This window comes from Panthera pardus, unplaced genomic scaffold (assembly GCF_024362965.1).
Source record: "Panthera pardus isolate Hobbes unplaced genomic scaffold, ASM2436296v1 HiC_scaffold_22, whole genome shotgun sequence".
Classification (NCBI taxonomy): domain Eukaryota; kingdom Metazoa; phylum Chordata; class Mammalia; order Carnivora; family Felidae; genus Panthera; species Panthera pardus.
The window spans coordinates 55,411,455-55,431,571 of NW_026526788.1; the positions used below are offsets into that span (position 1 = coordinate 55,411,455).

A 20,117-nucleotide genomic window follows, 5' to 3' on the forward strand; every position below is an offset into this window, starting at 1 on the left:
CTACAAAGGACCATATTTCATTCTTTCTCATTGCCACGTAGTACTCCATTGTGTATATAAACCACAATTTCTTTGTTCATCAGTTGATGGACATTTAGGTTCTTTCCATAATTTGGCTATTGTTGAGAGTGCTGCTATAAACATTGGGGTACAAGTACCCCTATGCATCAGTACTCCTGTATCCCTTGGGTAAATTCCTAGCAGTGCTATTGCTGGGTCATAGGGTAGGTCTATTTTTAATTTTTTGAGGAACCTCCACACTGTTTTCCAGAGTGGCTGCACCAATTTGCATTCCCACCAACAGTGCAAGAGGGTTCCCGTTTCTCCACATCCTCTCCAGCATCTATAGTCTCCTGATTTGTTCATTTTGGCCACTCTGACTGGCATGAGGTGATATCTGAGTGTGGTTTTGATTTGTATTTCCCTGATGAGGAGCGACGTTGAGCATCTTTTCATGTGCCTGTTGGCCATCTGGATGTCTTCTTTAGGGAAGTGTCTATTCATGTTTTCTGCCCATTTCTTCACTGGGTTATTTGTTTTTCGGGTGTGGAGTTTGGTGAGCTCTTTATAGATTTTGGATACTAGCCCTTTGTCCGATATGTCATTTGCAAATATCTTTTCCCATTCTGTTGGTTGCCTTTTAGTTTTGTTGGTTGTTTCCTTTGCTGTAGCACAGTGATTTTTAAAGGAGATTGTGTGGGAGAAGTTGCCCTTTTGGAAACCACTGTATTATATGAGATATTAAGAACTAGTTTTCTGTGTCTGTGTATTGTGTGGAGACACTGGTGAAACTTGGCCTCTAACAGGTGAAACATACTTTTTAATTTTGTCTCACTTCAAAATGTAATTTTTCCCCATTTTGTTCAGAATGTGTGTGCTACACACATTCTGGGAATTTTTCAAGAGCTAAATGAGTAAGGGCTGGGAATTTTCAGGAGATAAATGAGTAAAAGTTGGAGGTGGGCAGCAGGTGAAGCAAGGGTGATTAGATTATATGTGAGTATAAGATGATGGTCTTTCCAATTGTCTGGGGCCATATATTAACATACTGTGTGTGTGACACATCTTGCTTCAGATAGAAACAAATGAACCATGAACAGTGATAGCTATATTAAAGGGCAAGACTGTCATGAATCTTATTGTGGTGATGTGGAGAGAAAGATGTTTCAGTATGACTTGGTCATCACTTGTTGATCTAGGGCTGTCGTTGCTTTAGGGATGGTAGTGATGCGGAATGGCATTGGGGGGAAGATTTTATTAACGCTTTGTTTTTAGATATTGGTATTTCGGATTTTATAATTCTGAGAGTTCTTTATATTTTTCATGTTTTGCTATAAGGAGCTTGCAGATCCATACTTTAACAAGCATGAATGAATTTGTAACAAATTTGTAACTTTTAGAGTCTTTTTTTTTTTTTTTTTTTTTAAACAAAGGGGGTGCAGAGAGAGGAAGACAGGATCTGAAGCAGGCTCTGCACTGACAGTAGAGAGCTGGACTTGGGGCTCCAACTTCAGAACTGTGAGATTATGACCTGTGTGGAAGTCAAACACTTAACTGACTGAACTACCCAGGCACCCCTGTAACTTTTAGATTCTGAAATTCTTCTTGGAAGATGGCTTGGTGAATAGGGAACGGAAATGGATACAAAATTTTTTTCCCCTACTGGCTCTTTGTGTCTCTGCCATGTTTGAGAAAATAACCTGAAAAAAGTGAGGCACTGTTTTCAATCATATGGCACTTTGCACTCTCCTGCCTAAATCTATTCAGGACTGTTTCTTTCTTTTTTCTTTTCTTTTCTTTTCTTTTCTTTTCTTTTCTTTTCTTTTCTTTTCTTTTTTTTTTTTTAATGTTTGTTTATTTTTGAGAGAGAGGGAGAGGGACAGAGAGAGAGCATGAGTGGGGGAGGGGCAGATAGAGAAGGAGACAGAATCTGAAGCAGGCTCCAGGCTCCGAGCTGTCAGCACAGAGCCCAATGCGGGGCTTGAACTCACAAGCCTCGAGATCATGACTTGAGTCAAAGTCGGATGCTTAACTGACTGAGCCACCCAGGCACCCCTATCAGGACTGTTACTATTGCAGGTTCAGAAAACCAGTTCAAATTAAGTCAGAAAGGCCATTTTGTAGGTTTATGAGCTGGGAAGATCACAGGGTAAAACTACAGCTAAGATCTGACATAACTGGATCCAGAAGTTTGATTGATGTCATCAGGAATGTCTCCTTATCTCCCTTTCTAAGCATTCTTTTTCAGTTTTGGTTTCCTCCTTCAGGTATGATGGTAAAGATGACCAGTAGCAGCTCTAGACTTATGTAGTTCTTTGTTTTTTAACATTTTATTTTTGAAAGACAGAGAAAGAGCACTAGTGTGGGGGGAGGCAGAGAGAGAGAGACTGAGACACAGAATTCGAAGCAGGCTCCAGGCTCTGAGCTGTTTGCACAGAGCCTGATGAAGGGCTCGAACCCATGAACCGTGAGATCATTACCTGAGGTGAAGTCAGAATGAGCCACTCAGGTGCCCCTAGACTTATGAGATTCTTTTTTTGTTTGTTTTTAAATTTTTTTTAATGTTTGTTTATTTTTGAGAGAGACACACACAGAACGTGAGCAGGGGAGGGGCAGAGAGGGAGGGAGACACAGAATCCAAGGTAGGCTCCAGGCTCTGAGCTGTCAGAACAGAGCCGGATGTGGGGCTCAAACTTAAGAACCATGAGGTCATGACCTGAGCTGAAGTCAGATGCTCAACCAGTTGAGTCCCCAGGCGCCCCTAGACTTAAGAGATTCTTTTTTTTTTTTTTTTCAGTGTCTAGCGCAATTTTTTTTTTTAAATTTGCATCCAAATTAGCATATAGTGCAACAATGATTTCAGGAGTAGATTCCTTAGTGCCCCTTACCCATTTAGCCCATCCCCCTTCCCACAGCCCCTCCAGTAACCCTCAGTTTGTTCTCCATATTTATGAGTCTCTTCTGTTTTGTCCCCCTCCCTGTTTTTATATTATTTTTGTTCCCTTTCCCTTATGTTCATCTGTTTTGTCTCTTAAAGTCCTCATGTGAGTAAAGTCATATGATATTTGTCTTTCTCTAATATCACTTAGCATAATATCATCCAGTTCCATCCACATAGTTGCAAATGGCAAGATTGCATTCTTTTTGATTGCCGAGTAATACTCCATTGTATGTGTATACCACATCTCCTTTATCCATTCACCACCCATCGATGGACATTTGGGCTCTTTCCATACTTTGGCTATTGTTGATAGTGCTGCTTTAAACATTGGGATGCATGTGTCCCTTTGAAACAGCATACCTGTATCCCTTGTATAAATATCTAGTAGTACAACTGCTGGGTTGTAGGGCAGTTCTGTTTTTAGTTTTTTGAGGAACCTCCATACTGTTCTCCAGAGTGGCTGCACCAGTTTGCATTCCCATAGACTTAAAAGATTCTTAAGTCCATACGTGTTTCTCTATAGCACCAGCTAAATTGGTGGATGGAAGGCCAGGCTTGGGTCATGCGGCCTGTCCCTGAGCCAGTCACTGTAAGGCTAGAGGAGTGTGATTCTCTGACCTGGCTGAGGACAGTTGCCTGGTTTTGGAGAGAGGCTTAAGATCAGCCCTCTCTTAAGGCTTGAAGGAGGAGCAGATTGAGTCTTCAAAAGAAAATTACTTAAGAAAGGGAAGTTTGTGCTGGTTAGGCAAAATGTATAAATATTGCATATATGAATCTAGATCTACTTTTGAAGAAATTGATTTGGACCATGTTTAGTTGAATTGTGTTCTACAAAAAGATATGTTGAAGTCCTAACTTCCCCATATCTTTGGATGTGACTTTACTTGGAAATAGGGTCATTGCAGTTGCAATGAAGTTAAGATGAGATCATATTAGATTAGAATGGGATCTAATCCAGTAACATGTTTTTATAGAAAGAGGGAAATGTGGATACACAGAGATTGGGGTTATACTGGCATAAGCCAAGTAATGCCAAGGATTGCTGGCAACCACCAGGAACTACGAAGAGGCAAAGAAGGATTCTTCATTATAGCTTTTGGAGGGAGCATGACCCTGCTTAACACCCCATTTCTGCCTTCTGGTCAGTCTCCGAAACTGTAAGAGAAGATATTTCTGTTGTTTTAAGCCACATGGTTTGTGGTAATATGTTAATAGCAGCTCTAGGGAATGAATATAGACCATATTTGGTACCTGTAAAATTGATTTTTTTAAGTTTATTTATTTTGAGGGAGGGATAATGTGAATCCCAGGCAGGCTCTGCAGTGTCAGTGTGGAGCCTTATGTGAGACTGGAACCCAGAAACTGTGAGATCATGACCTGAGCAGAAATCAAGAGTCAGACTCAACCCACTGAGCCACCCAGGCGCCCCTAAAATTTATTTTTTTTATTCAGCTGATCTTCTTAAAATACTAACTGTAAGTTTTCTGAGTGAATCCTTTTACATTTTAAGTGGATTTTGTGGGAATTTTGGATGCCTTTGGAAATTGTGGGTTTGCCATTTAAAGATACGTTTGGTTAAAAATTTCTTCTATCCATAATGATGTGAGATTGTACTTTGTAATTGATTGTTTTTATTGAACGCTACGTTTTACAGAATCTGTAGTTAAGTTTAGGTGAAGCCATTGTCCTTATTGATGTACAACTAAATGTTATTTCACAATGTGTTTGACTCCCAAATAGCACAGTGCCATGTGAGAATCAGGAGTAGAAATAATTAAGTGAAATTCCCAGAGTAAATATGTTCTAGTAGACTGAATATAAAAGAAAAGAATATGTCTCAGGACAACTAGCTATCATACTGGGAACAATTAGTATTTTTTTTGGTGAGACTAAGCAAAACTTAACAGTAGCTTGAACAGTATTTCTGGGCTCTTGTTCATTTTCTGCAGACTGAGAGAGTCAGATTAATACCTCCAAAGTTTGGTTAAACTTAGAAAAAAATAGTATCTTATGAATATCCTTCTAGTTTCTAATTTGTAGGAAGTGAGTATTTTCCATAGGTACTGTAATTCTTACTCAAAACCTTTGCAGTATGAAAATTCATTATTTTAAAGAACTTAAGACTATTGGAAAAATCGTTTGGGGGACCAATGCAGGCACTTTTAAAAATATACCACTCCAATTCACTAAATTTTGAAATAGGAACAATAAAGAAAATGTCATATCTTAAACTAGCAATGTTGGATGTAGTACAGTTAATTTTTGTTTATTTTAAGTAAGCTGCACACCCAGTGTGGGCTTTAAACTCATACCCCAAGATCAGGAGTTGTATGCTTTACTGACTGAGTGAGCCAAGCACCCCATAATTTTCATTATGGATTTTTTTGACAGTGGTACCTTATTTTAAGTTTAGTAATACTTTCTCAATTCAGAATTCAAATGTATATATCAAGTATTGCTTCCACCATGCCCCATCTACTCTAGTTTTACTTTCTTCCTGTATCCATATTTATTATGTATTCTTTCAGTGTTTCTTTATAAAAATAAAAGCAGATGCTAATATTTTTCATTTTCTCCTTTCTTCCATATAACAATTCATTAAAAATACTTAGTTCTATATTTGCTTTTTTCAGTTATATATCTTAACTGCCTTTCTATATCAGTATATAGAGACCATGCTCCTCCTTTTTCACAGGTGCATTGGGTTCCATTGTAATATATTTAAGTAGGTGGTTATGAACATCAGAGTTGTTACTTTTCACTTGTTACTAACCATGTTGCTGTAATAATATTGTACATAAGTTACTTTGTATGTGTGCTGGTATGTGTAAGATACATTCCTAGAAAATGGTATTGTTGAGTTAAAGCGTAAAATATATTTGTAATTTTGCTAGATATTGCCAGATTGCTCTCTATATGAGTGATAAAGTTTTGTAGTCCCTCCAGTATTGTAGGAGAGCACCCATTAGGAGAATGTTTATATCCCCCCAGCCTTGTCAATATAGTATTGTATCTGACTTGTAGATTTTTGCAAATTCGATAGGTAAAAAATACTCTCAGTATAGTTTTAGTTAGCATTTCCTTTATGAGTGAGGTTGAGTCTCTTATTTTATTAATTTTCCTTTTTTATTTTATTTTTTTAAGTAGATTCCATGCTCAGCAATGTGGAGCTCGAACTCATGACCCTGAGATAAGATTTGAGATGAGATCAGGAGTCAGACACTTAACTCAGTGAGCAGTCCAGGAGCCCCAGAGCTTATTTTTAAGGAAATTTACATTTGATCATGAATTGATTTCCTGCAGTAATGATTATGATACATTATCAATGGTGAAAGTAATAATAATGTTTTAATAGGGGAGGAAGAGAAGAGGTAATTGTTATTAGAAGAAAGACTTCCTTCCTGGAAGTCCTAGGTGGCTCACTCCATCAAGCTTCCAACTTCTACTCAGGTCATGGTCTCATGGTTCTTGGATTCAAGCCCTGCATCAGGCTCTGTGTTGACAGCTCAGAGCCTGGAGCCTGCTTCTGATTTGGTGTCTTCCGCTTTCTCTCCCGCCCCCCCCCCCCCCCCCCCCAAGCTCACACTCTTGTCTGTCTGTCTCTCTCTCTGTCAAAAATAAATATTAAAAGAAGTTAGAAGAGGGGCGCCTGGGTGGCTCAGTTGGTTGAGCGTCCGACTTCAGCTCAGGTCATGATCTCACGGTTCATGAGTTTGAGCCCCGCATCAGGCTCTGGGCTGATGGCTCAGAGCCTGGAGCCTGCTTCCGATTCTGTGTCTCCCTCTCTCTCTGCCCCTCCCCCATTCATGCTCTGTCTCAAAAATAAATAAACATTAAAAAAAATTTAAAAAGAAGTTAGAAGAAAGACTTCTTGGGTTCTTTTTCTTCAACTCAGGAATTTTCACAGATTCAGAATTGGTTCTTACAAAGCTGATTCTGAATGTTCAGTCGCTTTGTTATTGCTTTAGGAAGCCTGCAATGTGTGATTGGTAGAGCATAGCCATCTGAGTTTTTCTGATGGTGGAGAAGACACATCCTTTTCAATAAAGTATAGGTTGGTGTTATGCAGTTTCTTTAAACTGCTTCAAAGAATTGTAGAAAAATTTTCAAATTTCCCCAAAAGACTTTGTTTTGTACTTTCCATGGACGTTTGCTGAAGTAGAGCCTTCATCTAGTTGGTATAAGTTGATTTCTGTAAATGTCTTTGCTTTCATTTAGTGTATTCAACAAAATGCTAGATACCTTCTTTTATAATGCTGTTTTTCGTCTTCAACTTGCCTGTTGTTATCTGTTCTTTTTGGCACTTCTTTCTGTGTTAGCATTCTGTTTACTGAATGTTGGGAGAACTGTTTTGAGCATTTGGGATGGTAATGTCACTTTGCATTCTGAACTGAAACCCCCTTCCCTAAGCAGTTATGTTTCTTTAGCTAATTAATACCATTAAATATTGTCTTGACAGTATTTGGTGAACATTGTTTAATGTCTTAAAGTTTGATATCTTAGAAACTACAGGAGAAACATATAGTAAATACACAACAGAAATTAAAGATAGTAAGGATACATATGCCCAGTTAAGAGATCACCACCAGGCAAAGTAAGCGTAGAAATCAGTGACTCAGAGGACAACCTATATTCTGAGAGCCAGGTTGACAAAGGAAGTAGATTCTCAGTTACTCATAGATACTGATCCAAAATAAATGTCTCTGTCAAATAAATGTGTATTGACTTACAATGGGTTTCTCAAGCAAGGACAGCCTCTTTGCTTTGGGGACAATCACTGTTTAGATGGTTTGGTTGAATTGCATTTTTAACTTATTCATTGAGCCAAATGTTCTGTGAGTAACTATGTTAGCTACTAAGCACTATGCTAGATGCAGGGATACAGTGATGTGCCTAGTAGACTGTTCCTGTTCACATGGTACTCAGCTTCTAATGGGAGAAATAGGGACATTAATCATAGGAGGAACCTATAAATACACACGAGAGCTCTGAAAGGAGATGTGGCAGTTCTGTGTGTGTGTGTGCAGGCGCGTAATTTTGTTTGTGGAGGTGGACAGATTGGAATGATAGAAAATTAGAAGGATTTCTAAGAAAAGAAATTTTCATTTGAGAGGTGGAAGGTAAGTTAACCAGGGGAAGGAAAAGAAGGGTGGTAGGTGGAGAGGATTCTTTTAGACAGGGTATCAATATGTTTTCAGAAGACAGAAAAAGAAAAATTAGATCTTTGTTTTCCTCTTAGGATCTGGTTCATAGTAATATATTTCCTTTTCACCACTTGGTGGCACTTAAACATGCTTTAACAAGCCTCAGTTTTGGCTGTGGAATAAATATTCTTCGACTTTTTTTTTTTTAATTAGGGAAACTGATATGTGAAATTAGGGGGGTGTGGAGCACTAGATGAGGTTATTATTAAAATGTTATGGGAAGAAAAAACAGTGTACTCAGGCACTGGATATTTCTGTAAATGGACATCTGTGCAGTCCCACTGGGGACGTATGAAGGCATTCTTTTTGTCAGGTACTCTTAGTTGTTTGTTTAGCCTTTTTTCTTCCCTAGTTCAAATAGGGGTGATTTTTCAAATTAAAATGTACAGCTCTTAAATTGTGACAATTGTGTACAGCCCTGGATCTCCATCCAAAACAAGATATAGAAAATTTTCAGCCTCCTAGCAAGTTTATTCATGTTCTACTCCAGCCAGTTTCCCATCACTGCAATAACGGATTTCAGTCACCATAAATTAGCTTTGCCTGCATCTGGATTTCATATAAAAGGAATCATACGGTATGTACTTTTTTGTGTCTGGCTTCTGTGTCTGACTTCTTCTTTTGTGTGTGTAATGTTAATAGTTCATTCCTTTTTTTAAGTGGATTTATTAATAATCAGATTTTAGAATATTTTCGTTACCCCAGTGGGTGTCATATTCAGTTTGCAGATGAGAACCCATACCCATTAGCAGTCGCTCCTTATCTTGTCCCCCTCTTGTTCCATTCCCCACCATAGGCAATGACTAATTTACTTTGTATAGATTTGCCTATTCTGGACATGAGTTCATTCTTTTTTATTGCTGAGTAGTATTCCATTGTATGGGCACACTACAGTTTGTTTAATCTGTTCATTGCTGATGGACATTGGGTTGTTTCCAGTTTGAGGTTATTATAAGGCTTACTCATAAACATTTTTAAATGAGTTGTTTTTCATTTCCCTTGGGTAAATACCTAGGAATGGAGTTGCGGGTTATAAGGTAGAGATGTACTTTCATACTTCATAAGAAACTGCCAAACAGCTCTCCAAAGAGGCTATTTCTACTTTACATTCCTCTCCCACATGGATGGAGGGATAGTTACTCTGCATCTTCACAGATGTTTGGTGTTAGTCTTTTCTATTTTGATCATTCTAGCATCTGTGAAGTGATATTTCATTGTTTTGTTGGAATATATGAATTTCCTTATGACTAATAATATTGAACAGCTTTTCATGTGCTTATTACATATATGTTCTTTTTTGAAGGGTCTAACTCTTTTGTCCACTAAAAAAAAATTTGAGTTTACCTTTTTATTGTTGATTTGTGAGAGTTTTTTATATAATTAAGGTATAATTATATTAACTGACATTTGCTCTTCAGTAAATGTGAAGATAGAAATAGATATCTGTGGAGGATTTATTGTAACATGAGGTTTTTTAGTCTCAATTTTTTTTAAAGAATCAGAGTAGAGAGGTCCCTAGGTGGCTCAGGTCATGATGTGACTGTTTGTGGGATGGAGCCCCGTGTCGGGCTCTGCACTAACAGCTCAGAACCTGCTTGGGATTCTCTCTCCACCCCCCCTTCTTTCTCTGCCTCCCCCCCATGCATCTGCGCGTGCTTGCTTGTTCTCTCTCTCAAATAAATAAATAAACTTAAAAACTTTGAGTAGGAAAAAAAATCACTTTATTTAGACATTTTCTTTTTTTTTATGGTTTTACAGAAATTTCACTTTATTTTTATTTATTTATTTATTTATTTTTTAAAAAGATGAATCTCCTCCGGCTGCCTTTTTATTTTTTTTTTATTTTTTTTGAATTTTATTTATTTGTTTATTTTCAATATATGAAGTTTATTGTCAAATTGGTTTCCATACAACACCCAGTGCTCATCCCAAAAGTTGCCCTCCTCAATACCCATCACCCACCCTCCCCTCCCTCCCACCCCCCATCAACCCTCAGTTTGTTCTCAGTTTTTAAGAGTCTCTTATGCTTTGGCTCTCTTCCACTCTAACCTCTTTTTTTTTTTTTTTTCCTTCCCCTCCCCCATGGTTTTCTGTTAAGTTTCTCAGGATCCACATAAGAGTGAAACCATACGGTATCTGTCTTTCTCTGTATGGCTTATTTCACTTACCGTAACACTCTCCAGTTCCATCCATGTTGCTACAAAGGACCATATTTCATTCTTTCTCATTGCCACGTAGTACTCCACTGTGTATATAAACCACAATTTCTTTATCCATTCATCAGTTGATGGATATTTAGACATTTTCTAAGGAGATTGCTATAGTAGTTGGTTCCTTATTGAACCATGAAATGATTCCTTGCAAGCAGGAAGGAACAGCTTTTAGGAGGTATAAGAAAACAAGAACACCAAACAAACCAGTTCAGTAATTTTCAGAAGTCACAATACCTATCACTTCAAAGAGCTCAGGGTAGAACCATGGTCTTCAACTCATCTTCTCCATAAGAAGTTTTGTCACTTTTGGTAGAGTCTCAAATGGACCCCGGTAGTCCATGCCACATAAAAGCAGTCCTTCCTGACCTCTAAAACACCTCAGATGAGAACTGTCAGTAAACTGGTTCTATAGTTTGCCTTTCAGAAGTTGTCCCACATTCTGTGTAGCTCACATCCCATGTCTCATAGTCCACATAGCTGGAGTTAGGTGTGAACTCTGTTAGGGCACATGTAGCTCACACTGTTACTGCACTTTTTACCGCAGTAAAAAGTATTGCTGAGTTTGCAGAAATTTCAGAGACTGGGCCAGGGTACCGTCAGCATCAGCAGCCCTAGTTTAGCTTTTATTATATCATGGAGTCTTTAGAAAACCAGCCCATTGGTTGACTGGGAGACATTCATGAACTTACATTACTACTCTCTTGCTAATGGAAAAGAGAACATGGGGCATTTTATGACCCTGAAAGAGTTTTGTTGAAAATGATTTACTGGGTGTGTCTTTATTAAAATGGAAAGCATTACAGGCAGTCCAAGAATGTTTACTCTTAAGTGTATGTAACTCTATACATGCTGTTAGGTACCTTGTACCTTTTTGGTAAAAATCAGTATGCTGACATCTTAGGTCTTGCAAGAGGTTCACAGATTTCCCTCTCTTTATAAAAGTTTTTATCATTTCTGCATTCTTCATCATTAAAGATTCTTTATGATTCTTGCCTGTCTGTGTTCCATCCAATCTTTGATCCACACTGCCAGTGTAATTTTTCTGACACTTGCCATTGTCCTGGCAAAAATCCTTCAGTGACTCCCCATCATCTTCAGGATAAAATTTAAACTTTAACTCTCCAGGATCGTCTTAGCTTACAAAGTTTTACCTGATTTATCTCCATTTCCCAATAATCAGCATAGTAAGAGCAAATGTTTATGTAGTACTTTATATGCCAAGCACTGGCTTAGGCAGTTATAATAAACTTCTCTTAATTCTGCAAATAGATCATGTACCCCCACTTTTCATACCTTTGCACATCCTGTACTCTATGACTGGAGCTATCAATCTCTTTATCAATTTAATACCTACTTCTTCTTTAAGATTCCATTCAGACATCACTTCTTGGCAGCTCAATTTCTGTATTCACTTTCTGTGCCCCAGCCCCAGTCTTCACCTTTTAAAATTGTAGTGAGATGTTCAGCGCAGTGCATGTATAATCTAATATAAAGCAGAATATTTTTTCTCCCTGTTCAGAACGCTTTTCTCCTACAGTGAGGACAGTTCAGTAGGAATGAGTGAGTTGCCCCAGTTTAAGAGCAGAAAAAAGATTTAATGATTCATCATCACCACCACCTTTCTTAAACCCTGTATTTGGGTTTAAGGATCCACAGGCAAGATACTTAGTCTTGGTAACAAAATGAGTAAGATAGTCCTTGCTTTTGAAGACCCCAAATTCTAGTGAGAATAGACAGACTCATCCACAGCTTATTATATCTTGCTGGGTCAGAGATATCAAAAATTTAAAAAAAAGAAATCAAAGAATTAGCTTAGGCAGATTTTAAATTATAATCTAAACTGAAAGTTATAAAGGAAATGATTGTTTTATTTAAAAATTCAACATTTTACATGACAAAAAAACCCAAAAAATAATAAAAGCAAGTAGAGAAAAAAAATTGTAGCTTTTATTAATATATAAGCTCTGCCATATATTAAAATGAACTCTTAAAATTCAGAAAGCAAAAAGGATCAACAGCCCACTAGAAAAATAGATAAGAAAATGAATAGGGAATTGAGAGCTCAATAAACACATGAAAATTGTCCAATCTTCATTATAATAGAAGAATTGCAAATTTAAACTGCGAGTTAAAATCTGCCTGTCCTGTTGGCTAAGATAAATTGAAGTGTCAAAAGTTCACAGAGGCCATCTCAAAGGTGTTTCCCAACTGGGCTAAGATGGGAATTTTGAATATAAAAAAGTAATTACTCCAATATCAGACTGTATCAAAAAAATGAAAATCCATGGGTCGCCTGGGTGTCTCGGTTAAGCGTCCGACTTCAGCTCAGGTCATGATCTCACCAGTCGTGGGTTTGAGCCCCATGTCGGTCTGTGTGCTGACAGCTCAGAGCCTGGAGCCTGCTTCAGATTCTGTGTCTCTCTCTCTCGCTGCCCCCTCCCCTGCTCATGCCATCCTCTCTCTTTCTCAAAAATAAATAAACATTAAAAAAAATTGTTAAAAAAAATTAAAACCCAAGAGTGTAATAAACTTTAAAAAACAAAATAACTATTGATCACCTTTGGAGGTTTCAAGGTTGTCAGCTCATTGTTGTGAAAATTTTGTGCATAGAGAGGATGAGGCACTTACACTGCATTTAATTGTGAAATGGGTTTCAAGGTAACCAAATAGTTGATGGTGGAAAGCTCTTTTTTCTTGAAGAATTCCAGTTAATAAATGAAGAAAGAATGAAAGTATTAGAGAAGATACCATTTTGTGCCAGTAATGCAGTAATGGATCTAGACAGATTTTGATGTATGCTAAAATTATAGATGAAAGGTGATTATTGACTTCATAATGGTGGGATCAGTTTAATATCATTAATTCATTGATCAGCCTTAGCATCACTAAAAGTTGAAAAGACAGACATATGTTTCTTGATTTGATGAAATAGGAGGACACAGCACTACTGTATTCTATCCTAAAAAGATTGATGAATGTAATCAAGAAAAGTAACAGCAAGCAGGTAGATCATGTAGGTGTGTAGGCTGTTGTGAGGATTTTGCTTTGTGTGTGTATATGTATGTAGGTATCAGATATGTCTCTAATGGTCTGTTTCTTTCCTTCGTGGTATAAATACTTGGAGGAGAGCTCAGCTGCATTTTGATAGTTTAAACCTTCTTCTTTTCATTCATTTTTTTTAAGACTTATTTTAGAACAATTTAAGGTTCAGAGCAAAATTGAAAGAAAGGTAGAAAGACTTTGGCTTTTACTATGATTAAAATAAGGAGCATTGTAGGCTTTTGAGAAGGAGAGTGACGTGATCTGGCTTAATACACTAACTGGCTGCTGTGTCAAGAATGGTTCAGGAGAAGGAGGAACAAGAGTATTTGCACAAACGCCAAGGTGGAAGCCATCACATTAGTTCATGTGAGAGGTGAAAGTTGCTTGTACTAGGTGCCAGAGAGGAAGGGAGAAGTGGTTAGGACCATGACCATATTAGATTGTTAGAAGATTGGTTAGGATTGGTAGATCTAACATAATTACCTAATGGATTAATGTGGGGAGTAAGACTAAGAAGATAAGGAGGATTGTAAAGTTTTTGGTTCAGGCAACTTGGTGCAGAACTGTCTTTAACCAAGGCAGGAGTGACTGTGGGTATAGCAGGTTTGGAGGTGAAGACAAATAATTTAGTTTTGAATATCTTTTACATAGAGGGTCCCCATTGTGAATATAGATAGTACTGCTGAATATTAAGAATCAAGGATGTGAGACAGCTGCCATGAGAAGGTATTCATTGTCAGTCTCATGTTCATTAACCGTGTGAGTTCTCATCAGCTTGATGTTTCTGTGTTGTGTATTTATTTTGTTTTTCCATTTGCGATGTATATATAGTACCTATTTTATGCTAGGCACTAATTTTTCAAATACTTATTTAATTCTCATAAACCTTACAAGGTAAGAATGTCACTGCTATGCCTGTTATGCCAAAGAGGCATTGAGAAATCAAGGAACTTGCCCAAGTTTACATAGCTAGAAAAGGGAGAATTAAGACTCATACATGCACAATTTGGTTCTAGAGTCTGTGTTCTAAACCACTATACAGTGCTGCTTTCCTTTTAGCTCCTGCGATTGATTGATTAACTGAAGTACGGTAAAACCTTGGGTTGTAACTTGTTCTGAGTGTTCCACAAAATGAGCAAACATTTCTAATAAATTTTAACTTGATATAAACGAGCAATGTCTTGCAATACAAGTAGTATGTCACATGTGACGCCAAATGTCACATGGTCACAACTGAGCCAACGGTTTTACATTTCCTTTGATGTACAAGTGCTTTGGATTACAAGCATGTTTCTGGAACAAATTATGCTTGTATGTATAGTTGATAATGTTACATTAGCTTCAGGTCCCCGTGAATTTATTGTAGTTGTAAACAGAGACTTATTCAAGCAGAGGCCCAGAGCTTATTTCAAGTCATCTACACAGAGGTTTTGGCTAAAGGGGATTTCCATAGCTTTAAAAATTGTAGTTATTTTTATATCATAAAATAAAGTGACCTGTGAGGCTGCAAGTGCTGATTACAGAAACTAGGTGTGCCTGGGTGGCGCAGTCTGTTAAGCATCTGAGTCTTGATTTTGGCTCAGGGCATAATCTCACGTTTTGTGAGATTGAGCCCTGCATTGGGCTCCACACTGACAGCACAGAGCCAGTTCGGGATTCTCTCTTCTCTCTCTGACCCTTCTTCTCTCTCTCAAAATAAATAAACTAAAAAAAAATTGGGGCTCCTGGTGGCTGCATTGGTTAAGTTTCTGATGCTTGATCTCAGCTCAGGTCATGATCTCATGGTTTGTGAGTTCGAACCCCTCCTTGGGCTATGTGCACTGTCAGCATGGAGCCTGCTTGGGATTTTCTCTCTCCGTTTCTCTCTGTCCCTCCCCAGCTAGTGTGGTCTCTCTCAAAATAAATAAGTAAACTTAAAAAAAAAAAAAGCCACAGAAATTATATCCTGAGGTGCTTTTAACCTGTACAGATTTTTTTAAATTTATTTTTTTAACGTTAATTTATTTTTGAGAGCGAGAGAGCGTGAGCAGGGTAGGGACAGAGAGAGACAGAGACACAGAATCTGAAGCTGGCTCCAGTCTCTGAGCTGTCAGCATAGAGCCTGACACGGGGCTCAAACTCACAGACCGGACCATGAGATGATTGACCTGAGCTGAAGTCGGACGCTGAACCGACTGAGCCACCCAAGTGCCCCTAACCTGTGCAGGTTTTCATGCGAGACTTTGTGGAATGTAATAGTTACATAAGTTGAGAAATATCTATCAATACTGCATCGTTATGATTTTATTTACATCTCTGACATGTCACAAGAAGTGTTGGTTTGGAATTGTGAACTAATGGTATTCCACTTGCTTCATATATTCTGTTTGATAAATGTTGCCTCAGTTACTTGACTGCTAATAATGTTGAAATTCCTTAAGGAGTTGGCTTTTTTGCATTCAGGTCTTGGTTATACTCTATGTGGCTTAAACTGTCAATGCCCCAAAAGGCAGTGTAGCTTTGTAGTTCGGATTCCTCTTCAGTATTCTCAGTTATCTTTATCAGTGTTAGTTTGAAATGATACAACTTTGCAAAGTGTTTTATATCATTTGTTTTTCCTTGAGGGTATGATTAGATTCTACCAGGAGATATTGGTAGCTGACCTTTTAAGGCCATCTTTTTTAAGTTACCAGTATTTTTTTAAGTAAGCTTCACACCCAGCGCTCAGCCCAGTAGGGGGCCTGAACTCAAGACCCAGAGATCAAGACCTAAGCCACCCAGTGGCCCCTAGGTTATCAGTATTCTTTTTTTTTTGTTTTTGTTTTTTAGGTTATCAGTATTCTTAATGAGGACTGTGTAAAACAACACTGTAGGATTTAGTTCTGCTTCTCTTTGTTGGCGTTAGTGAGCCATCAAATACAGTTATTCGAAAAAATCCTTATTTTTCCAGATGGAGAAAAGCAATAGTTGGTATTTGTTTCTTGTATTTAGTGCAAGTGAACCAATTTAATGCAAATGAACTACTGAATACAGATAATTGAGTAACTGTCTAAATTGTCCTAAAGTTTCTATTAGTGAATGAATTCCATTCTAGATGGCCTAGGAAGGGAAGCAAATTCATTACATACAAAGACTGCCATAGGGCATTTGGGCTTAATTCTTTCAGGGAACCTGGTTGAGAAAGGCTGATCTGGGCTGTGGTCTGTTTTTGTAAGGCTCAAGAGCTAAGGATTGGTTTTGTTGTTGTTGTTTGTTTTTTAAGGGTTACTAAAAAAATAAAATAAAAAGGAATAGAGACTGTATATGGCCTGCAACACCTAAAGTACTTACTGTATGGCCTTTTATAAAAGGTTTGTCTAACTGCCCTCGAGATAATACTTAAATTTGAATCCGAGCTTCTCTCTCTCTCTCTCTCTCTCTCTCTCTCTCTCTCTCTCTTTCTCTCTCTCTCTCTCTCTCTCTCTCTCTCTCTCTCTCTCTCTCTTTTTTTTAATAGCTTTTTGTCCTCAGTATCTGATTCTATAAATGGGGGATAGTAAGGGCGCCTAGATGGCTCAGTCAGTTAAGCGTCTGACTTCAGTTCAGGTCATGATCTCATGGCTTGTGAGTTTGAGCCCCACATCAGGCTCTGTGATGACAGCTGGGAACCTGGAGCCTGCTTCGGATTCTGTGTCCCCCTTTCTCTCTGCCCCTCCTCCGTCTGCATTTTGTCTCTCTCCTTCAAAAATAAATAAACATTAAAAAAAAATTTAAAAATGGAGATAGTAATACTACTTACCTCAGAGTTGTGAAGAGTACATAAAATAATGAATGTCCTGTTGCAGCTTAATGAATGTTAGCTACTATGTAATATAAAATGATAATGATATGTACACATGTTATTAATATGGTGTATAGCAGATATCAAGGCCATTCTTATATTGTGATATGAAGCAATGTAAGTTTCAGTTGAGAATATTAGCCAGTATTATTGGTGCCATGATATTTTACAGATTCTTACAGTAGGAGTGTCCTCTTAAACCATCTAATCTGTTACCCATTAAGTGTTACCACATTTTGGTGTTTGGTAATTCAGTATTTCTCAAGGTAGTCTCTCTCTTTGGATAGCACTAATCTAATCATTTTATTTGGTGTGCTGACTTCTCTCTTCCTATTGTTTGAGTTTTGATGTCTCAGAAAAGCGGTTTTCAAACTTTCTGGTCTTGAGACCCCTTAAAACTTTTCAGTATTATAGCTTTTCAGAGCGCTGTTGCACTAATAATTTCTTTGAAAATAACAATAAATAGCCTATTACATGTTAAACAACATTTTAGTGAAAATCATTGTTTTCTAAAACAAAAACATTGTGCGAAACGGTGCACTATTTTTACATTTTGTATATTTCTTTAACATCTGGATTATTAGAAGATACCTGCCCGTTGTATCTACGTTTTTATTCAGCTGTTGCATAATATTTTGGCTGAAGTATATGAAGAAAATTCAGCCTTATATACAAAGGTTTTTAGAAAAGGGAAAAAACACAGCCTTTCAAATAATTGTTCAATATTTTTCTTGTCTGAGAGAGAGTGCGAATTGGGGAGGGTAAAGAGAGAGGGGTACAGAGGATCTGAAGCCGGCTCTATGCTGATAGCAATGAGCCCCATGTGGGGCTCCAATTCCCTAACCATGAGATCATGACCTGAGCTGAAGTCAGATGTTCATCCCAAGTGCACCCTTCCCCCTTTTTAATAAACTTTGTTTTCAGAGTAGTTATAGATTCACGGCATAATTGAGCAGGGAAGATAGAGAGTTCCCATATGAGCATAACCTTCCTACTATCCACACCTTGGCCCCACAGTAGTACATTTGTTACGATGGATGAACCTACGTTGACCCATCGTTGTCACTCAGAGTCCGTAGTTTACATTGTGGTTCACTCTTGGTGTTGTTTCTATGGGTTTGACACCTGTCTCTACCATTGTAGTGTCATACAGAATAGTTTCACTGCCTTTAAAATCCTCTGTGCTCTGCCTGTTCATTCCTTCTTCCCTTCCCCAGTCCCTGGCTGGACATTTTGCATTGCTGTCAGCAACAAAGGAGTGTTGTCCCAGCCTCAGCAGCGTTTGGTGTTAGTGTTGTTTTTTGTTGTTGTTGTTTTTTTGTTTTTGGTCCTTTTAATAGGTGTGTGTAGTGGTATCTTCTTTTAATTTGCAGTTCCCTAATGACATTGTGATGTTGAACATCTTTTCATATGCTTTCTTGCCATCTGTATTTTTTTCATACGCTTACTTACAATCTCTTTTCTTTGGTGAGGTCCAGGTCTTTTGCCCATTTTTAATCAGATTGTTCATTTTCATACTGTTGAGTTTTAAGAGTTCTTTGCATATTTTGGGTAAGTCCTTTATCAGATGTGTCTTTTGCGAATATTTTCTCCCATTCTGTGGCTTGTCCTCTTATTCTCTTGAGTGGTAGGTTCTTAAGTGCTATGTGGAATTTTATTTTATTTTATTTTTTATTTATTTAAAAAAAATTTTTTTTTTTAACGTTTATTTATTTTTGAGACAGAGAGAGACAGAGCATGAACGGGGGAGGGGCAGAGAGAGAGGGAGACACAGAATCAGAAGCAGGCTCCAGGCTCTGAGCCATCAGCCCAGAGCCCGACGCGGGGCTCGAACTCACGGACCGTGAGATCGTGACCTGAGCTGAAGTTGGACGCTTAACCGACTGAGCCACCCAGGCGCCCCGCTATGTGGAATTTTAAAACCATGTCATACATAGCTCACATATAAAATAGTAAATATATATATATATGTACTATGGTTATCTGTATCACATAAAACATTTTAAGTGTTTAAATATGCTGTATTCTTATTAAAATGTTATAATTTATTTTATTTGTAATAACTTAAAAACATAATTATAACATTTTATGTTCTTGGGGTTTAATTCTTCTGTTTACTGTCTGCTTATTCTTTTGATAAATTATTTTCTATAGATTTTATGGGGTTTTTTTTTTTGTTTTTTTTTTTGTTTGTTTTTATTGTGTGTGGGCTTGTGTTTGACATGGGTTGTTTTCCCCTGTAGGAATCTTGTGTGGGCAGATGGTGAGAGCTTCTACGGAATGTCTGAATTTGCCACCCCTCCCTTTCAGAAACCTGGAGAACCAATTTTATGTTAATTTTATAGTTAGGGGATTCCTAAATAATTCAGATAGTGCAGTGGTTCTCAAAGTGTGGTCCAGAGAGTCTTGGGGGGGGGGGGGGTCCTAGAGGTCAGACTGTTTTCATAATAATATCAAGACGTTACTTGACTTTTCATTCATCATTCACTCACTAGTGGAGTTTTCCAGAGGCTATGGGATATGGTATCATTACTCGGATAGCTAATACAGTGTGAGTCTTGTGTATTCTTGAGTTTTAAATTTTTGTTTTGTTTTTCTTTTATTTTAAAGTAAACTCTGTGCTCAGTGTGGGGCTTGAACTTACAACCCTGAGATCAAGAGTTGCAAATCCTCAATAATTTTTAAGAGTATAGAGTGATCCTGAAACTAAAATGTTTGAAAACTGCTGATGTAGTGTGTATTTGGATTCCAAAACTATGCAAGTCACAAGCCTGGGATTCATCTTCTCCAATATAAGGAGAGTACCTTATATTCTGTCTACCTAGGAGGAGGAAAATGAGGATTCTTGAGCCCCATTCACAGAGATTCTGATTCATTAGGTCTGGGTTGTCGTTTAAGAATTTTCATTTCTAGGGAAC

At 37.8% G+C, this 20,117-nt stretch overlaps 1 protein-coding gene across 8 annotated transcripts in view; it reads left to right on the forward strand.

Moving 5' to 3' along the window:
* LCOR (ligand dependent nuclear receptor corepressor) overlaps positions 1-20,117 on the forward strand; it is a 140,448-nt gene that overhangs the window by 26,547 nt on the left and 93,784 nt on the right. The window lies entirely within an intron of this gene.